Source organism: Apteryx mantelli, chromosome 5, assembly GCF_036417845.1.
Source record: "Apteryx mantelli isolate bAptMan1 chromosome 5, bAptMan1.hap1, whole genome shotgun sequence".
Lineage (NCBI taxonomy): Eukaryota > Metazoa > Chordata > Aves > Apterygiformes > Apterygidae > Apteryx > Apteryx mantelli.
In genome coordinates, this window is record NC_089982.1 from 88,054,721 (window position 1) to 88,059,264 (window position 4,544).

The 4,544-nt window shown below is 67.5% G+C and overlaps 1 long non-coding RNA gene across 1 annotated transcript; it reads left to right on the top strand.

The window, feature by feature from the left end:
- The first annotated feature begins 474 nt into the window (after positions 1-474).
- Positions 475-989, top strand: LOC136992221 (uncharacterized). Its single transcript, XR_010884304.1, has 3 exons — positions 475-505; positions 708-803; positions 968-989. It is a non-coding gene; the product is annotated as an uncharacterized lncRNA (long non-coding RNA).
- The last annotated feature ends 3,555 nt before the right edge of the window (positions 990-4,544 follow it).

The following is a 4,544-nucleotide window of genomic DNA, read 5'->3' on the forward strand; positions in this document are numbered from 1 at the left end:
CTGGACCGTGGGCCTGAGCTGGGAGCTGAGCCGGCAGCTGGGCAGCTCTCCCCGCCTGTCCTGGGAGAAGGTTTGTTCCCTGCGTGGTGTCGCTGCCGCTTGCACACCCCGAGGGCTGCAGCGGCGGAGGCGCGGGAGGCTCAGGCCAGGGCGAGGGCTGGCGGTGGCGCTCTGCCCCGTGGGCTGGTTTCCCTGCTGCCCACTCTTTCCCCAAGAAGGTGCTCGCGCTCCCCTCCGTGCTGGGCTGGTGGCAGGGCTGGGCTGGCCACCGGCCGCTGTTGGGGCTGGCGCCGCGGGCACCGGCACAGTGGGGTTGCCGTGGCCTGGCCCTCTCCCGCCAGGCCGGGCTGTCACCGCAGCTGGGGCTCGGCCTCTTCTCTTGCAGCGGTTCCTGTACAAGGCTCTCGGCACGGCCCTGGCAGCTTGCGGGTGCCTCCGCCACGTGCGAAAGCAGACGCTGGCACATCTGAAAGCAGCCAACTTCGTGGAGCTGTGGGAGGCACAGGTGAGGATTTCTCGTGTCGCCCTGCTTTCCCGAGTGTCCCCTGCGTGTCCCCGGGGCAGAGGGGCCCTGCATGCCCTGCTCCAGCCCTTGCTGGCGTTCTGTTCACGCCCGTTTCCCTGGGGAAAGGTCCTGCCTGGCCGGTGGAGCTGGCCAGGGCTGGGCGTTGGGGCTGGAGCGACTCCCTGTTTCTGCTGCGTTGCAGGGAATGGTTTCAGTTGTGTCCCGCTGTGCCGAGAGCCACTTCCAGCTGGCTTTGTCCTCGGTGAAGGAGTTCACGGGGACTTTGAAACACCAGAAGGTAAAGAGCCTGTGGTGGTGTTGTGGGGAGCTGCTGGGAGGTGCGTGGGGAGCTGCGCCACCGGTCGGGCGCAGGGCAGCTCTCGCCTCGGGAGCGTGTGGAGTCCCGGGCACAGCGGGGCCGCGGGCTGACGTCTCGGTGCTTCTCCGGCGACCTCCCGGCAGAGCGACACGGTGAGGACCCGCGCTACTCGCGCTGCGCTGATGGTGACGTACGGCCAGATGGCGCTGCGCGCCCCCAGGGAGCAGCTGCTCGCCCACGTTGAGAGAGACGTGGTGGGGAACGTCCTGCAGCTCTACCGCGAGGGCTGCCAGGTGGGTGCTTGGGGCGCGGGGCAGAGCCGGCCGGGTGCCGCCAGCTCCAGCCTCTCCTTGCCCTTCCCGTGCGCGCCTCTCCCGTCGCAGCCGTGCCAGCACTGCTCGCCCTGCTCCCTTGGGCAGGGGTCCGCAGGGTCTTTCCGGCCGGCAGCGGGGCAGCTGCTTCCCTCCCCTTGGGAGGCTCCTTCCCAGGAGGGGAGAGAGGTTTCCTTGCTGGGGCGCAGGTGCCGAGCTGGGGTCCGCGGGGTTCCCGGAAGGCATAGTGTCCTCCCCGTGCTGTGCTTGGAGGCAGATTCCCCCCAGCCCCGCTGCTCTTTCCGCCCTCGGACCTGCGAAGAGCTCAAAGTGTGTTTTTCTCCTCTGGGATCAGGATGCACAACTGAAGCTCTCCCTGGCGCAGAGCGTCACTGAGATCAGCCTTGCCATCCAGGCTGCGGTCACCGGCCCCGGGTTCGAGCTCTGCTGCAAGCGGGAGCTGCTGCAGACCCTGCTGGTGAGTGCCCAGAGCTGGGACCGTTGCCCAGGGCAGCTGTGGGCTCTGCATTTGCGCAGAGGTGCGATGGTCTCCTGGGGCATTGCACAAACTCCCACGGGCCCCGAGCCATGTCCCAAACCGTTGGGGGACGTGGGTGCTGGCGCTCGGGGCTGTGGCGGGGAAGCGTGGTGCATCCGGGCGCCAGGGAGCTGCCGCCTCGTCCCACGGGACCCTTGTGGGAGCCGTGGGGGTGGCGGTGCCGGTGCCTGCGGGGTCTGGCAGAAGAGCCTACGGCCAGGACGGGTGGGAGGGCTCTCCCGCGCCGCTGCCCACTTTGCACGTGTCTGCCTGTGACTTGCAGGAGGTGATTCAGGAGGAGCCCCAGGAGTCCCCGGTGCACCCCCGGGCCCTCGTGGCCATGAAGCAGTTGAGGTAGGGTCTGTCCCCGGGCTGTGGGAGTCGCTGCGTGGCCCAGCCCAGCTGGCTGGCGTGGCTGGGGCTGCGGGCGTTGGATTTGGGGCTGTTGATGGGGACAAAGGCAGTCGTCCTCTGACTCGCTCTGGAGAGTGCTGGTAAGCCCCTTCTCTTTCTTCCCTCCCTTTTTTCTCCTGGCAGCAAGCTGCAGCCCCATCTGAGCAGGGAGGAAAACTGCAGCCTCCTGGCTCAGTGCTGCCAGGGCGTCGTGTGCCTTCGTCGCCCGGAGCAGACGGACATGAGAGGGGAGACGGCGGCGGCTGCTCCACGCGCCCTGGTACCCGCTGGCCCTTCTGGGCCGCCCCTCGGTGGGGGCCCAGCTCCGGGCGCCCTGCGCTCTGGCAGCTGCTGGCTGCGCTGGCATCTCCGTGGGGTGCCCGGCCTCAGCCCCCCTTTCTGGTGTCAGGGTGTGCAGGCGCCCTCTCTGCGAGCGCTGGGCCAGTTCATGGCAGCCCTTCTCCGCGCAGAGCTGGCCCCCATCTGCCTCAAGGACATGGTGCAGGTGAGTGTCCCCGGGGCGGTAGGGAAAGCGTCACCGCTGCCAGAGTGGGGCAGAGCCGTGGGGATCCCGCCTGCAGGGCTGGTCCAAGGAGGGGAGCTTCCCTGTAACTAGGTGCAACACCCAGACTGGTGGACAGTGAAATGGTCCTAGTTTCAGGCTCCCTTGCCCTGATTTCACATCCAAGCTCTTCCCATCGGCCACAGCTTCCTTGCAGGCAGCTCGCAGTGTCCTGCAGCCCCCTAGAGCAGCCAGAGCCTCTCCCCAGCCGCAGTTGTGAGCGAGGGGCGCTGCACAGGTCAATGCTGCCCGTGGCGAGAGCAGCCTGGGCTGAGGCCGGAGCAGGGAGGTTCCCGTGGGGAAGGGCTCCTCGCCCGGGGCCGGGGCACCCGGAGAGACTGGGGCTGTGGGGTGGCAAGGCCGGGAAGGGAGGGGGCTGGCGAGGGTCATTGGGCAGAAAAACGCCCATGGTGAGACAGGTCTGCCCGTGCCCAGGTTCTGCGGTGCTGGCTTGCCTCGACCCACGCGTGCGAGAGGGAGAGGGCCCTGCAGGTGTGCGTCCAGCTGCTGGGCGCTTACGAAGACGGACGCGAGCACAGGGTGAGCGGGGACGCCACACGCGGGGAGCTCTGCCTCGGCAGGCGCCGGACTTCGGGTCTCCCGGGGCCGTGGGGCAGCCCCTCGTTCACCCCTGGCTCAGCCACGGCTCGGGGGCAGCACGGCCGGGAGAGGGCGAGCAGCCGCGGGGCTGACGGTGACCTTTTTGCCTGCCTCTCGCTCCCGCAGCGAGACCGCGCCTGCGAGCAGTTCGGCTCCCTGGCGGGACTGCTGGGGCCTCTGACGTGCGACGTGTCAGCCGTGTCCCGACAGCGGGCAGCGACCTGCCTTGGCCACCTGCTCCAAATAGGAGGTGAGGAGAGCGGCGCAGGGCCGTCCGCCGCTGCTGTCTGAGGGCAGGACGTCGTCCCCGGTGCCAGAGACCGTCCCCCTCCGCGGCTGGCCCCTCGCCTGGCTCGCGAACCCACTGTGCCATGTTGGGGGGGCCCTGGCTTCGCGTGGCCTTCGCCGTCCTCCCTCAGATCCTCCATTATCCGCACGTGGGGCCAGAGGTTCGCTCCCTGCAAACGTGACTCCCCTTTCTCCCAGCTCCAGCTGAGACCACAGACGTGGTGCCCTGGACCAACGAGATCGGGCACCTGTGTGAGAGACTCGGCACCGTCACCTCCGAGTCTCTGCTGGCGACCTCCGCCAACATCGCGAAGGTAACTGGCCCCTGAAACGTGGGGTGGGGGCCTGGTGACGGGCTCCTGCCCCTCTCCCTGCTCCCTGCAGGGTCTCGCGCCGTTCCCCGAGCGAGCTGTCGCGTGGGGACATGTGGCGTGAGCATGGAGCAGCAGGCTGGAGATGTGTCTGTCCTTTTGCTCCACGGCAAAGGAGCAGATGCCATGATGTGTGTGTGTGTGTGTGTGTGAGCGCACTGCTCTCAGGACATGAGTTTTGCATCCGAGCAACCTGGGACGTGGTCTCTTGCGTTTCTGATTTCTCCCCAGCTTGTTTGCAAGTATTTCCCCCGAGGCCAGGCCACAGACTTCGTGAGCACCGTCGTGGAGAGCTTGCTGTGCGCCAGGCGTGTGTGCGCGCGGGCCGCTGGGCGGTGGACGCTCACCTTTCTGGGGGAGTGCGGAGAGCAAATATTCCAGGAGGAGGTAAGAGAGGCATTTTTTTGCATTCGCCTTTGGCTGTTCTCTGTTGTTGGCTGTTGGCCCCGAAGAAGGACGGGGAAAAGACGCACCGAGCCGTTCTTTCTCGCCTTCCTCCTTTCAGGTGCCTGAACTCGTGCGCATCCTTTACACCTGCCTGCAGAGCACCCGGCAGAGCACCCGCAGGCGCTTCGTGCTGCGGGCGATGTTCCTCCTGGTCCGCTCTCACCAACAGCCGGTGCTCAACAGCCTCCTCCAGAAGCAGCTGCCCACAGA